Source organism: Cyrtonyx montezumae, unplaced genomic scaffold (genome assembly GCF_038088225.1).
Source record: "Cyrtonyx montezumae isolate F1298 unplaced genomic scaffold, pur_monq_1.0 scaffold_3, whole genome shotgun sequence".
Lineage (NCBI taxonomy): Eukaryota > Metazoa > Chordata > Aves > Galliformes > Odontophoridae > Cyrtonyx > Cyrtonyx montezumae.
The window spans coordinates 119701974-119720204 of NW_027072034.1; positions in this window are offsets into that span (position 1 = coordinate 119701974).

Genomic DNA, 18231 nt, shown 5'->3' on the forward strand with positions numbered 1-18231 from the left:
CATTCCATGTGTAGTCCCACTGAAACCTACTATGAGCAGAATTATATTATTAAATGTAGAATAAATTAAAAAAAAAAGAAACAAAACGTTTATGTATAGCCAGATACATTTATGTTATGTTGAATTTCAGTCTGATACTTTTAAATCATAGAATTATAGAATCATAGAATAATGAAGTTTACAGGAATTTACCCTGATCCAAGACTAGGGGATTCAATCACCTAGATGTAAATTTTCACTATTACATGAGGTAAGCAAAATAAGTAGATATGAGGAGGAAAAAGTGGCAGTTACCTATCTATCTCTCTGCAAGTAACCAAAAAAGCTCAAGCAACCTGCTATTAAGTTTTTCACAAACCCATAGGTCATAAAATGAAGGTAAATCCATTCTACATTACTTCATGTCCTTTTTCGAGGTTGAAATGCCAGTAAGTTAGAGTGATGGATCCACTGGGTACCTTTCCGAAGCATATTACTCTCTTGCATGTATACTACTGGCATTTTTTGCAGATGTGTGGGAAATTATAGCATAGCAGCAGTAGCAAGTTTATAGGTAAGATCAAGGGACACTGAATATGTCAGGACAGAGAAGGGACAACAGGGCTTTGTGAAAAACCATCAATTGACTAGAAGTTCTTAGCTGCAACCTCTCTACAAAGGAGTGGTATCTGTGGTATAAGAAAATTAGTATAGTAAATATATGTAAATATGCTTCAAAATGCTAGAAAACCAAAGTTTTTAAATATTTTGAAAAAAAACTGAGGATACATCATAGGGCTTTGTCTTGATTTGCTTTCTGAAATGTAATAGAACTGGAGTGATGATAACTAAGAAGACCAGAGAATTTTGTAGAAACCTACATGAATCTCAATTGTAGCTGCACATAATGTTCTCCAATATGTTAACATAATTTTGTGAAAAATACTGTCCTCTGAGGCCCTGCAGATTCTAACATATTTGGTGACAGAGCCTGTGGCTTAATGACTGACTTGAATAAAGGGCAAAACAAATCTCTATTGTTTAGAAGAGAAAGAGTCTGGTAAAGGCATGTTCCCCAATATAAATACGTGAAAGGCTGTTAGCTCCATTACTCTTTCTAATGAATACCTGCCAGTTTTCTTGATATGCCTCCTCTGGTGCACTATAAACCACATCTGGCTCACTGACTGAGCAAGTAATTCCTTCTCCTGTCTAAGCACAAAACGTGTAACTAGTCCTAAGGTTTTGCCTGACAAACGTCAAGAAAATGGATGTCCAAAACTTTCTTTCTAGCCTATGCTTCCTCATACAATGGTCATTGTAATGCTGCACTTGCAGATAATGTGGTATTTGGTTTAATTGTAGCCAGTATTCGAATATAAAATCGTACATGCTCTAGTTTTCACACACAAGCATTTACGTTGATAGAATGTCTGAGTGGAATGAATATGCATGATAAACAACATTTTTAAAATTTTGTTTCTTTCACAACTTTAAAGAGCTTGTTTTCTGTGAAAATGGGGGGTAATTTTAAGGGAAAGTTAAAATTTAAACAGGAGACAGATGTGTGTGTAAAGCTGATTTTCCTTATCACAAAACAATGACATGCATCTCTTCTAGAGGATGTGTTCTGCTCAGTACCTTCTAGATGCAATACTCATCTTTATTAATTTTTCAAATGATCTCCTGAGCAGTGACTTTAAGATAACATAGCAAACTCATATAATTTTTTCATAAATACCCAGATGCAACTCACTATGAATTAACTACTGGAGTTAACGAAAGTAATTTTAAGTTATGTTTGAAGATGTAACATGTGCATGATTGGAAAAAGTTCATATTTAGTATAAAAGGCATTCAGTAGCCCAGGATGCTTTACAGCAGATGATACAGTATTCCAGTACTCTATGCTATAGTCAGGACTGCATAGTCAGGAAAAAAAAAGAATATAATATTTTATATATTTTCTTGTCTTTATTTTTAAACCAAAACAACAACAAAAAAGTATCTTTACTCAAATGCAGTTGTCAGAATATATTTATTATGCATATTTGAAGATATGTAATTAAATAACACAGTGATCTTTAGCTATTTTGTTTTCAAACTGAATGACCGTCGTCCAGCAGTAGCATATTTCTATACATTATGCTCACAGTTTTTTCTAAACATTGTCATGTCAACAAATGGCCATTTCCTTTCTGTAGTATAGAAAATATTTCTGACATATTTTCATACTTTCATATAACACAATCCAAAACTTCAAAATTGCTCACTAGATAACACTGGGAAAAGACTGAAACATTTTATTCTCCTTCCTGTCAACCAAAGCCCCACTTAAACACTGCCTGCTTGTTTGGGCACTCAATTTAGGGATAGTATTTGAAGCTGGTCATTTTCTCTGCAGAGGACTGTGTGCATAAGTGTCTTGCAGGAAAGAGCTATCCCCAGTCTAGCCAACAGAATCCACATCTGCTGGATATTTTTATTGCAAGAGTATAATGCAAATATAGATCAAGTCGGTTATGTTATTCTGCATTAAAAAGAAACAAATAAATCAACTGTTTTCCCAAAGATACGGAGATATGAAATCTCCACACCATGTCAAAACTGACGTGCCTGCTGATGTTATTGGATATACTTGCATGGACACAAAGGCATCAAAATCAGTCACAGAAAGTATTAGTGACATGATTATATGTTCTCTATATTTACTAGAAGGAAATAGCATATTCTCTAAAACAACAACAACAACAAACAAAACAAAACAAAAACCTAAAGATACAGCCTTGTGTATATGTCATGCAAAATAAATATAAGGATTCAGTTTTGGTGCATACTGATGGTTTGCAGCCATTGTTCTTCCTTAATGAACATAGCAGCTCCTCAAACTTGCCTAAAACAACAAACGGCATTTTCACTACATGTACAGATATCACTTTAAACATTTAGGTCAAGGGCAAGATTTTCTTGAAGTCAGTACCCACACTGTATGTAAACTTGTGCACTTTTATAGAGGTTTTCACTCATAATTTGCATCTGGAACAAGATTTACAGGGGAAGAAATTACATTAGCATGTGCATTTGTTGACATGAAGAACACATGAATCCTAAAATGACTCCAAAAATCAGAATACATCAGCTTTTAAAATTGAAACTAATAATGCCAAGTTTCATTATTAATTAAGGTATCATAATTTAACTGAAGAGGAGTGAGATTCAGTGAGTGTCCTATGCTAATTGAGGGTCCATCAAGCTGACAAACAGCATGTAATTAATTTAAAAACAGTCAAAATAATCACACATCGCAGGGATTATAAAAAGCAGTAACTGACACTGATGACACAATACATTCCATTAATAAGCCTTCTGTAAAATGTTGGTAGCTATTCTGTCCCTAAGAAAATGCCTCAGTAATGGAATTAGACATGCTGTCAGTCAGAACAGCCAACAAATCAAATCTGTCTAAAATCATGACACAAATTTAATTTTATTGCTTGAAAGTGCAGGCCACTTTAAAATAAAGAAAAACATCCTTGAGGCCTGATTTTTCTGTTACAAGTCAGCTATAAGGCTCTGTCTTCTGCTTTTATTGTCTATCAAAAATTTACTTTTTGGTTGATTCAAGAGAACCAGTATCTATAAGACTTCAAATAATCAGATTAATAGATATATTAACTTAGCTACTTCAGATATAGTGCTAGTCAAAACCATATCCCAGCTAAGTAGTTCATTCATGTCTTGATAACAAACACGTATCTAGAAACTGAAATCCATATTCAGAAGTTTCTAGTGTAGATGGCATACTGTTTAAATTATTTTTCCAACTGACTTTTATTTTATTATTTTTATTTTTCTCTCTGATGAGAAAATGTACTGTCTGGTCTCAATTCATGCAATTCAAGATCCAGCTTACAAAACAGGAGAACTTTTTTTTTTTTTTTTTTTTTGTCGTATACATGAATTACCAACAATCAATTTAGGTATTTTTGGATGAGATTGTACCCATTATGTTGTTCAGTGTACACTGTGCTTTGTCTTTCACTCAAATTCTTTAAAGTGAATTGAACAGATGCTGAGTTCAGTGCTTACTTTTGTCCCTTTGGACTTTGTGATATTGTTTTGGGGAATTTGTATAAAAATGGTGACAATTCAGCAGGTTATGGCCCAGCTGGGTACTCATGATTTCAGATGTTCTTAGTGAGATGGTTGGTAACTTGGCTACTCTTCTAGAGACCTTGATTCAGACATCTCTCCAGGAGAATGGATTTTATAAGTGCCAATGAAATTTAGGTTTAACTGAGTGACAGAGATTAGCAGCATAATTATTTTGAAAACATCTCAGCACAGAGAAAAGGACAGAATGAGTTTATATGTTAATTAGAAGAAACATGATTGTGCACATAGGATGAATGCAACAATGTTGGAATTATACTCTCTCCTGCATTCAAACACAACTAAGTAATTGTTGTAAAAATCAGTGATTCTAAGCTGTGCATAAAATGCATAATACCTGGATAAGAATAAATCTGTATCTTTTCTGATGCAGTCAACAGCAGTATCACGAGGATAGTCAGAAATAGTCAGAAATGCTGTCTATGGTGTCAAATGTATCACCAAAAAGACAAAATAAGATCCAATAAACTTATATTATCTTTAGTCAGAGTAAGAAGATCACTCAAGCAGAAATAATGTATCTTTTGTGTATAAACCATAGAATGATAGGATCATAGAATCATAGTATCAAAAAATCAGCAAGGTTAGAAAAGACCTCCAAGATCATCCAGCCTAACCATGCATTCATCACCAATATTTACCACTAAACCATGTCCCTCACTACAGCATCTAAACTTTTATTGGTCACCTCCACAGTTACTGACTTCCCCACCTCTTTGTTCAGCTTGTTCCAGCACCTGATCACTCTCTGGGAGAAGTATTTCCTAATGTCCAAACTATGAATTTCTACAGGTACAACTTAAAGCCATTCCCTCTAGTCCTTTCGCTAGTTACGTGGGGAAAGAAGCTGGCCAACATCTCACCATAACCTCCATTCAGGTAGTTGTAGAGAGCCATAAAGTCTCCCCTGAGCTTCCTCTACTCCAGACAAAATAATCCTACTTCCCTCAGCTGCTCCTTGCAAAGTTTGTGCTCTAGATCCCCATCAGTTTTGTTGCCTCTCTCTGAGTATGCTCCAGGGCCTCAATATCTTTCTTGTAGCGGGGGGCCCAAAACTGAACACAGTACTTGAGGTGTGGCCTGACCAGGACTGAGTTCAGAGGAAGATCACATCCCTGCTCCTGCTGGCTACACTATTTCTGACACAAGCCAGGATGCCTGTTGGCCTTCCTGACCACCTGGGCACACTGCTGTTCCATTGAGCCTTGATCAATACCATTTTCTCTACACAGTCTTCCAGCCACCCTGTCCCAAGCCAATAGCATTGCCTGGGGTTGTTGTCACCAAAGTGTACAACCTAGCACTTGGTCTGCTTGAACTTCATCCCATTGGCCTCAGGGCAGCCATCCAGTTTGTCCAGATCACTCTGCAGGGCCTTCCCATCTCCAAGCAGATCAACACTTCCTGACAACTTGGTGTGATCTGTGTAGACCTCATGTTACTAAACTCACTTTGTTCCTGTAAGTATGTACTGGCAGAGGTAGGATACTGTGATGATCACACACAACATTATTGGGAAAGGTCTGAGTAACAATTCCCTTAAATGTCTCTTTTACATTTCACTTATATATTTTCAAAAAGCCTCAAATGTATTAGTGAATAGGTAGATGTTTACTGATGATAAACTTAATATATAGTAACTGCATCATTATGTTTTAAATTACAATTGCATTATGAATTGAATTAAGATTTCTTTCATCATTGACCTTTAGTCTTTCAGAAAAGTATAATGACCATTCTCTATCAGTCTTCCTTAAATAGTATTAATAATATTAACTTCCCTCTAACTGCTTTTGTTAATAATTTACTAACTTGCATTTCTGTGAAAGTGAATTAAATCAGAGGCCAAAATCAGCAGCTACTTTCTTAGACAGGGTTTTTTTATGGTCTGCTAAGCCAATCGTTAAATCAAAAAATCAGTAGCTGAAGTAGACTGAAACTGTATGGTGAGCTCTGGCCACAAGAACCATGAGAAAGAATCAAAATGGAGCTCTGTTGCTCCAAATCAGTAGGAAAAATAACAGCTTTTTTCAGGCTGTTTTTTATAGGGGAGCAGAAGGAAGAACAGTGGATAGACTCAGTCTTGTAATACGTATAATCTCTGAAGTAATGCTCTAATTAAAGCCTGTTTAGAAAAAATGCCAAATGGACATAAGTTATTAAAATGAATAATATGCAATGTTTTTTTCATTGATGAAACTTGTATTTCAAGTCTTACTACTGTTTTTCAGATATTTTACCAGCCATCTAGTTTAGGTTACATTTTTAAGTACTCCTACTCCAAATCAATCCAAGCAAGACAGTTTCCAGGTATGCTGCTCTGAAGAAGACAAACAATCTAAATTGTAGGTAAGATACAGTCAATATTTTATGCTTAAAATTCAACTGAAGGTTCATTTGAGCTCAGAGTGGTTATATTTAATTTTACTATATTATATAATTTTAAGTAGCTTTATGTGATAGCTTAGCAAATCTTGGAACAAAATTACCTTGTAATTCAATACTTCAAGTCTTTCGACATAATAAACTGATGTGTAGCTTGAAAATTAGTTTGATGTTGTTCTTGAATCCTGTATAGCCACTGAATGGTTACAGGTTAAATCATTTACCCTTATAGATAAATGGAAAGCACCACAAGGCAAAATTAATACTGTTTAGGACCTATCTGTGTTTTGCCTTGGAATAACTTAAAAAGTTTTGTCAATTTAAAAAAAAGCAAACATAATTATTCAGACAACAGTTGCTCATAGCAGTTTTGGTTTTGGTATGTATTGCAAAAAATAATTTTGCTTCTGAATTTCAGTGTATAATAAAAATTTTAAAATCTACATTGTATAGGTAGTGAATTTCTAAATTTTTAAAAATTAATTTACCTCTATTAATTATATGGTCACAAAACAAAACAAACAAAACAAACCATACAGCCCAAATACAGGAATATGGATGAATTTGTGAAAATCATATATATCATATATAATGCTCATTTATTTTATAATTATTTATTTTATATCATATATAAGGCCATTTTATTTGAGCTATATGAATTTATTCATATAGCTCAAATACCCCTCAGGTAGATGATGGTAGCACACATGAGAGCAGATGAGAACAATAAAACTAATCATGGAAGGTAAATTCCAGTTTGAGGTAAAATTATGATTAAAAACCCTTTTTTTCACACCTCTAGATATGGTTAGATTTACCCTATATTATTCAAATTTATCATGGCAATCTATCAGTAAAATGCTAATAGCTGCTTTACAATATTGGAATTGTGAGAAGATTTTTTTCTTTAAAATGAAATTTACAAACAGCACCTTTTATCCACAAGCACTTCTATATCATATGTCATTTTGTCAAATTACTTCTCTGGTGCCATCTGTCACATAGGATCAGTATTGATGGGAGGCTTCAACCTCTACTGTCATAGTACAGTCTTCCTCTGATGTTGTGGGCAACAAGGAAACAGAAGGCAATACTTACAGGGCAGCCTTTGTACAGTACAGCTCTCCAGTTTACAAAACCTACTGTCTTCTTCTCACTGTACTAAGGATTTTTCTGCCCACTGGAAGCTTCATACCTCACAGGAGTAGACAGGAGAAACATAGGAAATAGTCTGGTCTTGGTGTTGAGGACTTGGCACTGATCCAACTGATGAAATCTGCAGAAGGATCTTAAAAAATGAAGATCCATGGCACTTTAATTACATGGTAGGTCAGAAAATGTCTGGTCTAGTAGCAAGGGAAAACATTACTCAAAGAACTGAACTGGATTAGTACTGTGGGAGGTGGTTTATTTCTTCTATTTTTTTTTAATTCAGGGATCATTAAATGTATTGTATCCAGTCCTAATGATTTTCCAGCATTTCTGGGTCAGACATCTTCAAAGGGCATTTCAGGAAACCCAAGTTAGACTCCTGATCTAAATCTGTCTTTGAGAAAGTTTTTTCTTTTTCTGCGTGTAAAAAGTCTCTGTGGGAACCATCTCTCTTGGCTAAAGCTATCCTTTGAAAGTATTTCCATTTACTCAGACTGAAAAATCATATAAATGGCAGGTTTCATCTTCTAGTAGGATCTCCTTAACTATCAAATAAAGATGAACATGCCCCAGTTTTCAGACTATTCATATGCAGACATCAGTATTTCTTTGGAGGTAACGAATTTTATTAAATAGTGCACTGATTCTATAGTCAAGAGTTTGATGATTAAAAGTTTTTTCTCATATTTGATTTAAATATGAGTGTAACCAAACCTACCAAATCAGTTCATGGCTTAAATAATATTTTGGTTATTTCAAAGTGATACATACTGCTGCAGTGCACTGATAGCTTTATTGAATGTCACAATTTAAGTTAATAGGTATTTTTCAAATTGTATGGGTAACCTGAGAGTTAAGACTAGAAAATCTGGGACAACCATTTTTGTAGGAAGAGGATGAATACATCTGAACGACATTACTAGGAATTCTACTTCAGCTACTAGTCTATATCTAAAATAGATTCCTGATATGAAAATAAGAAGGTATGCTAGATGCAAGACAACATAAAAAAACGTAGGACAATGCAGAAATATTTATTCTCACATGCATCAGTTGCATATGAGAGCAAAGAACTGGAAAAGTCAATCAGTCCAAAAGTTGTAATGCTGGATAGTTAATTCATAGAATCTTTTGTAAACTTGTGAATTCCCATGAGAAAACTGAAAAACTATTGGTGGGCATCACTGATGGAAGGCTGATTAAAACCCACATCTTCTGCTGGATAAAAGTATTTTGATTCACAGTTTGAATTCATTCATAGTGAGTTTCTACTCACTAGTTCTTGCGCCAAATGTGCCCTTCAGTTTATATAACCTGTATTCCTTTCTAATGTTTACCCCCCAGTATGTTTAGAGATAGCAGTCCATACTCTCTCTCTTTGGTTCTTTGGTTAGACAAAGCAAGTCTTTTTCATTTATTCTCCAGTTATAAGATAGACTGTCATTCTCCTGCTGAGAGGTAGCATATGATTAACTCAAGAACAGTGCTACCACAGTTGCACAGCTTCTGAGCTGTGCTTAGTTTCAATCTGCCCAGCTGGAAGCATGTGAATATCTATGTCCACCTGTGTAGACTAACCTTTCTTAGCCCTTTCTGAATTTGTATTTGAATTAAGCATTAGTGAAGACAAATGACCAGAATTAGAGATCATAGCTGTGAGAGAAGGGGGTGATGGAAGGATGAGGAGACTATGTGATTTGAGGCTGAATTCAGTCTACTGAAAGAATGGGCTGTCAAAATATTTGCCTCATTTAAATAAAAGCTTCAATGCAATTTCTTACTGGTTGGTATTATAAAATATGTTAAGAATCAGCAATAATTTGGTTTTATCTCAATAATTTATGCAGTTAAGAGTAACAGAGTACAAATATCAGTTTGACTATAGTCTGAGCCTGTTACCTAATCCAAGCCCTTACGTCTGCATGAAGCCACTACAGAATTTTTAGTGTCTAAAATAGTTCTATGTACATCAAAAATAATCTAAGTGAAAATATTTAGAAGCAAGAGATTTTCAGCTGGCCATAGTGAATTTTCATTAAAGGGAAACATTTGGTTAATATCTTGGTGTTCAGTAGTTTGGTGTATGTGAAGATAAATAGTTTTTTTGTTTGGTTTTTTTTTTTGTTTTTTTTTGCTTTTTTGTGTGTGTGTGTTTTGTTGTTGTTGTTTGATTGTTGTTGCTTTTTAAAGCAAACCAATGTTACTGTACCCTTCCTACTTCCCTGTCTTCTACAATAAAAAACTGCTGCCTGAATTCTGCTCAAATGCTGTTTATCTATGAGAACTACAAATGGAACAAAGGCTTGTCATGAAAACCTTGGTCTAAATTTTGATTTTGTTTCATGGCAAGAGTATTAGCAGTGAAAAAGAGCCAGATAATATATTCTGAATCTCATCCCACACTTGAGTATGTGACAAGTATTCAGCAGTGTTAAGCTAGGAATAATTATCTACTATCTGTTTAAATTTAGTTTCAGAAAATATGCCCTGTTAATTTCTTGTTTCTGATACAGTGGATAATATGAGTGACAATAAAGAAATGCTTGGAGGATCAGAAGGGTTAAAAGGCCTCCGACATTCTGATTTCATATACAGGTGGTGGTTTAACATTAGTGGAAGCTCAGCACCACCACACTGCTCTCTCACTCCCCCTCCTCAAAGGGGCAGGAAATGAAAATACAATGAAAAGACTCTTGGGGTGGGATAACTACAGAAAGATCAGTCACCAGTTACTGTCACTGTCGAAACAGACACTATAAAGGGAGATGAATGCAATTTATTGCCTACTAATAACAAATTAGAGAAGTGATAACTATGAGCAAACTTAAATCACATTCCTCCTCCTCGTTGACCATTAATGTGGAGGTCAGCTCCACATGGTGCCCATGGGGTGCAGGGGGACAGACTGATCCACTGTAGAACTCTCCTTTGCTGCTTGGGAAGTCCAGATATGTTTAATGCTGTTATGAACCCCTTAAAATCTCTCTCTGTGTTAACTGGGATTGTTGATTCAGTCTAAATTTGCATATATATAAGAAGGGTAAAATAGAAAGAGAAACTGTGAGGACTGAATAATGTTATTGGAATATAACATCTTTCTCCTTTATGTGCATTCACTGCTCCCTCAGAAATGGTCTGTGACATGCAGGGTTATTCCTGTACAAATTACCATTCAGTTAGCAGTGCCTGTTGATTTATGACAAGATGTTCTAATAGCAGTGCATTGTCATAATGTCATTGCAAAGCTCAGAGATAGGTTTGGCAGATTAAATTTCTTTTTTGGAGACATATGATAATAAGACCAATCTACATGTTGTGTAGTGTAGAAAATCATAGTAACCACAGTCTTGAGCTGACATACTTACTGACACTGACAGAAAAATATCGTAGTTTTTTTTTAATTGAGATAGTTAAAGGAAAAAAAGCTTGCATGGATAAACCTGTGAATGAATTTGTTAGGCAAGACAAGGTAATATTTGATTCTTTTTCTTTTTTGACATATCTTAAAATAGGTATCTTAGGATTTAATGTATCTGGAGAACTTTTGATATTTGTGCAATAAATTGTAATCGTTTGCAAATTAACAAAAGAATTCTGTTTCTCTAATGGCAAAATATACAACATGGCACCTATGTTTCTAGAGTTTATTAAAGGATTGAAACTTTAACAATATTTTACAAACAAAAGGTTCTCCAGTTTCCTCAAATAGGAAATAAAATACTCCACTAAAAATAAATACTTTCCTTTTGGTTTAATGACAATGGGATACTAAAAAATGGTGAATATTTTCTAGGAAGTGGATATAATGAATTCAGGTTTGGTAGATACTGCCAGTAGAAGAAGTAGTGCTTAGAGGAGTCATTTAAAATAAATAATATTTAAGAAGCAGTTAATAATATTTCTGATTTGTGAATCTACGTTGACATAGCAAGTGCTAAAAAGTAATAAAAAAATTTAAAATACACATCTACTTATACTTTCAGTGATAAAAGATCAGAACTAGTAAAATTATTTTATAAATAACAAACATTTATGCCAAAGATAGAATTATTTGGGTGAGTTTACCTGTGAAATAAGGTGATTATAATCCAAGTGTGAATTGAGCTGTTTTACACAAACAATGTAAGGTTACTTTATGTAAGCTACTGGTTATAATTAATAAACAATAATTTTTGTTTCCTTATTTATATTACAAAGGACTAACTTTTATTTTTGACAGGTAAATCTTTGTGGACTTTTTCAAATAGTCTATTTATTGATCTGAAACAGAGATATCATTATATTCTTAGCTACAGAATATTGTTTTGCAAATCTTTCCTGCTAATTCACTGAATAACTGTAATTACATCTATATTTTTTGAAGACATAATTTGATTGTTTTTAAGAGGAAGACACAAAAGATGTTAATGTTGTTCATTCTGCTTAATTGTCTATGAAATTAAAACAGGTTAAGTTGAAATAACTAGGAAAACATGGAAAAAAATAGGTGCAGAAAACCTGTTTAGCAGTTTTAATTCTGTTTCAAACTACGGACTAAAAATCTTTCCTGATAGTTTTCATTACTTGTAAATTTGGTTTTGCATTGTTTTATATTTAAAAAATGTGAACTCTTACAGAGTGGTTTGTGAAATTTATTTTAAAGACCAAACTTTATGAGAGGTACAACACTAATGCCATCTTTGAATAGTGATATGGCACAAATCTGAGGTGTTTGTTTTATGAAAGACATTATGTTGTTAAATTAGTATTAGAGACTGGCAACATAACTTTCCAGATATATATATATTTTTAATTTATATGGTTTTTTTTCTTTATATAGTTCAGATGTAAAATTATATTTCTTTTTTCTCATAATGCAAATTCAAGTAATGTCTTAGTGTAGTGATAAAAAGTGTCATGTTTTAAAGGGAGAAAATAACCCTTATCTCCTTCACCCATTTTTTGTTTTTTGTTGAGGTATATAAATGAAAAATAAAAAATTAATACTTCAGATGGTATTTCTTGATAGACTTAAGCTATTCAGTGGACAAGAAAGTGTGTATTTATTCTGAAATTAACACTAACTATAATCAGTATTAATATGCCTATCTTATATATATCTATATGTTCCATATAGATATATATATATGGAACATTTAGGTGCCTGAATGCATCCCCCATCCAGTTAGACAACTTCTAACTACTACTGTGCATCTGTTGAATATAAAGGTTTTTATATAAAGCTTCTTGCCTCTTCTCAGCTGGAAATTTTGACTTTGGGAAGCTTTGCTGGTGAACATAAATTGTCAATAGGGTGGCTATGTTGATGCCATCTGTTATGATCATTTTCTGCATGCTAATACATTGTTCAGACTAGTTCTGAAATGCTCAGGTGCTAAGTAATAATTGGTTTGCTGTAATTGGACGAAGAACAAAATAATGTGAATGATATCTTTTCATTCTTTGTCTTTCTTTGTGCCATTGGTGAAGCACAGTACACAGGCCTTTTCTATTTCTCTGGATGATACCTCTAGAAAATGATATGCCAAAAATGATTATTTGAATACACTTAGTGATTTTGACTGTCAGTAACACAAGTAGCATCATATCAGCTGGCAGAGAAATCAGTGACATTTAAGGCGTTAAAATTCATGGACAGTGTGTACAGTGGGAAAATAAATGCAAATCTAAGCCAAGAATAGTTATGTAAGAAATTACATACATATAGAGAAACTAACGTCTTCTTTATGAACCTAGACATCTCTTTAAGTTGGAATGGAGTTCATTTTAATGATGTGTCAGAACAGGAGATAGAGGGAATTATTGAGTTGAGAAGAAAATTATAAATTCATTTCAAATCCAAATTCTATTATTCAAAGTTAGTTTCCTCATTAGACTGAAAGGTTTTGGTCTAATTCTACTTTCAGCTTAAAAATGTGCTTAACTGTGTTTGTTTAGAACTGTAACTAATTTTGGAAGAATTAAAGGAGAATCATTTATGAGCTTCTTATGAAAAAATCCTTGGTTTGTGTTCTTACTGTAGTCAGAAGTTTCCAGTGAATACCTTACATCCCAATATTCATGGTTTATCTAGCAGTTCTCACAGTGCTTTCTGTTTTTGACTGGATTATATTGATGTTCTCAAAGGCAGCTGGTACAAAATCAATGCTGATGAATAAACCAACTCTTCTACTAACTGCATCCTTTTGAATTATGCTTTTGTTTTGACTGACGGATATTGCTGGGAGTCATGCAGATTGAAAAATGCTGAACCAGTAGTAAGCAGTAACAAGATGTGTTTTCACAGCTGGGAATGATCGACTGTGTGTACTGGTGGCACTGTCTTTTTTTTCCTGCTAAGCACAAGATTGAAATGAAATACTCCACTAGATGGCCAGAATTAGTTTGTATATCAAAGGTGTCAACAATGCTCTACATTCCTTTATTTAGTCTAAAAGTAAAAGAAAATGAAAATATACCACAAAAATGCATTATCTGACTCTCTGCACTATTGAATTTGTTCACAAAAACTCCATCTCTGACAGCTGATTTGAAGTGCTGAAAATATAGTTGTTCACTATGTTGTCAACTTTCCCCGTAATCGAACCACTAATTTTCATTTTACTGTAAATGGCTTGTTCTGTGAACATCATTCGAGTCAGAAAATAGTAACACTTAGGTAGAATCTGACTGTGCAAAGATTGTTAGTGTGGTCTGAAGTACACGTGGAATTTACCTAAAACTGTGTTGTGCTCGAAATAGGAAGACGATTGGGGGAACCTTGGAGAGAATAATTAATATTAATCTTTTATCCTTTGAAACAGCCTAGATTTTGGGAAATTAATATGATTTGGTCAACACCATTATAATGTGTCTGCTTTTATATTGTCCTACTTATCAACATCCTCTCTGCATAGTACTCAGTTTGTTTTCTTTTTTTTTTAAATGTTTATTTTATGACTGAGGCACTATTTTCCATCTGCTTTAAATGCTCTGGAATGCCTAATTCAGCTTGGTTTCTAACAGTTCTTAGTTTTTTTCTTCAGTTTCTAATGTATATATATATTTCTTTTAGTGTTGAGGCCAATCTCCAATATTTTTATTAATTATACCAATGATATAGATGCCAGAGTTGAAAGCATCCATAGTAAATTTACTGATGATATTAAACTGAGAGATGTTATTGATTGTTTGGAGTGAGGAGTGTGCTTCAATAGGAGCTTTCTGTGTTCCAGGTTGTGCTCACTTGCCTTTCATCCTGGCACTGGACACCACTAAATATAGCATGTCTCTATTATCTTTGTACCATCTCTTCAGATATTTATATAGATTGATAAGATTCCCCCTGAGCCTTCTCTTCTCTAATCTGAACGGTCCCAGCTCTCAGCTTCTCCTCATAAGAGTGGTGTTCCAGTCCCTTGATCATCTTGATGACCCTCCATTGAACTCTTTCCAGTATGTTCAGGTGTTGTACTGGAAGCCCAGAAGTGGACAAGACTCCAGCTACGGCCTCACCAACACTGAGTAGTGGGCAGGGATCACCTTTCATGACCTGTGAACAATACTTTTCGAAATGCAGTAAGAATACCATTAACCTTCTTACTGGCAAGGGCACACTGATGACTTGTTTTGGTATCTACCAGGACCACAGGTCCTTTCCTGCAAAGACGCTTTCCATCTGGGTGGACAACATTTGCTGGTGTTTGGAGTTCTTCCTCCTCAAGTGCATTCTTCACTTGTTGAACTCCACGAGATTTTTGTCATCCCACCTCTCCTACCTGTCCATTTACCTCTAGAAGGCAACACAGCCTTCTGGTGAGTCAGCTATTCCCCTCAGCGTCCTACCAGCAGCAGATTCACTGAGTGTGCACTCTACCCCACTTTCCAGACCATTAATCAAGATGTTAAAACAGGAATGAATCAAAAATTGACCTCTGGGGCACTCCACTAGTTACTGACCCCCAAGTCAACATTGCACCATTTACCACTCTCTGGATCTGGCTGTTCAGACAGTTTTCAACTCACTTCATGATAGCTCATCCAAACCCATATTTCAAGAGCTTCTCTTGTGAGAGATGGTATCAAAGGCCCTATTGAAGTCCAGGAAAACAATATCCACTGCTACCTCTTCATCCATCATGCTGCTTATTTCATTATAGAAGCTTATCAAATGATTAGATGGTAAATCCATGCTGACTACTTTAGATTATTTTCTTCTCTTTTCTGTACCTATAATTGGCTTCATCACTTCAGCCAAGGTGAGGATGCCTGGATCCTCCTTCTTGCTCTTTTTGAAGATAGGGGTGACATTGGCTTTTCTCCAGACTTTGATAACTTTTCCCAGTTGCCACAACTGAGTAAAGATTATAGAGAGCAGTTGTAATCACATCTGCCAGCTCCTCAGCACTTGTGGCTGTATCCCACCATTGCCAACTGACTTGCATATATCCAGTTTGCTCAATCTTTGCCTGACCTGATCTTCTATGGAAGGTATATCTTCTTTGCTACAGCCTGGACTCTGGTACCTGAAGGCCTGCACTGCCAACAAAGACTGAGGTAAGATTTCAGACTGTTTAGAGTAGTGCAACTAGGTCTCCTATTTCTTTCAGCACGGGGACCATGTTTTACCTCCTCTTTCTTTTGTTACTGAGGTCCTTATAGAAATACCTCTATTTTCACATGAGTTATCTAGGTTTTAGCTTTCCTAACTTGATCCCTAGCACCTTGGACAATATCTCTGTATTCCTCCCAGGTTACCTGTATTCCATTCCATTCAATTTTCTTCTATTCACACTATGTTTATAGCAGTAATTAAACCATAGCCTCTGCATAAGCCATTAACATCTATAGTCATTTCTTACCCTATTATGTCACTTAGTGTGTTTTTAAATTTTAGTTCACTAACGAAAAAAATCAAGGATTTAATGAGTGTAGCATTCAATACATTTTATCACAACAGAAGTATTCACCACCTCTCTATGTTACAATCACAGTGTTCTAATTATAAAGCACATAAAACTAAAAGAAAAAAAAATAGAATGTGTAGGAAAATGATATTTCTATTTCTATTATATTGCTACAATGAAGAAATATATTTAGTAAATGAGTTCTATTATTTAAAACTTTGTTTTAAAATTGACTTGTTAGTCTCTAGCAAAAAAACTTTACCTTAAGCATTCTAACAGCTCTAAATATTCTCAGCATCAAAACTTTTGTGGGTACTCTGAATCCTAGACTCTCCAGAACAGAATATCTATGACATTTCTAAATACCAGTGTGTCTGCTTTCTTAAACATTATGAAAAACTGATAAGTGCTTATTTGCTATGTTACTTTTCTTTTATAATATCAGAAGTGTAGGTGCAAATATATATATTTTTAGATCAAAAAAAGTCTGTAATAGAAAAATGATATAATGAGCCTCTGAAGTAAATCAAATGCTTTGAGTTTCTTACTGTTTTGTAAATTCAGAATTCTGAAAGTTCCTCCTTCTGTACTCTAACCCTTAACAGGACTCTGTGAATATTGTTAGTTGTATGTGACTTAGTTTTATAATTATTTAAATATTTCAGTAGGGAGGAAGAATCTATCACATACTAATCAAAAGTGAAAGCTTGAATATCCAGCATCCAAGAAAACAATATGTTCAATTATTTTATCTCTGTGAAAAATAGTGTTATTTATGAATAAATAATATATTTATTTTCCAAACATATTCAATTTGAGTTTAATGTAGCTTCTGTTATTTAAGTATATCAACACTGTAGATTTGAAAAAATTATTGATGCTGTGAAAATTAAAATGATTTATTTTCAATCTCAGTATTTAATACTTGATTCACTTAAACTTCTGAAAATCTGTCATAAACATTGATATCCCTGTGTGAAATGAAATGCATTTTAGTCACAGTTTGTGTTCATAAAGCAGTTCATTCTCAAGCCCATTTTTCCAGCCTCTGTAAATGCCAAATCAAATAAAAAAATTACATGTTTGATGCAACATATGTTCCAATTGCAATCCTTTCAAGAAGGTAATGATTTAGTGCTGACATTATTTTTTAAACGTCATATATGATAAAAAGTGATGACATTTATTCCAGTCTGCTTCACCAAAAAGTATCTTCTGTGTACACTGCTGATTATGAAGCAAAAAATACTGAAGTCACTGGAGAAGACATAATGCTAAGATAGGCAGTCCTTTTAACTACAAGTACTTATCATATTAAAATGAACTATAGTAACAATTTCTGTTCTTATGTAGTCATTAATTTGCGCTTTTAAAATCCAAAACAAGCATGAGAAAAAGTAAACAAAGGTCAGAGAAATATACTGCTTTTTCTTGGCAGTAATACCAGATCCTTATTACTTGTTACATGTATCATGTAACTGACCTCCAAGACATATAATGGCTGTTATTTCTGTTCAGGCAGGACTGTAAAATAAATTTTGTCTTTTTAAAATAATTTTTTGTCTTTTTGGTAACAACTGAATTGAAATGCTTAAGGTCTGTGATATTACATTTATTTGAAATGTGAGAAAGCAAAACTCTTGGTTAACTAAATGTA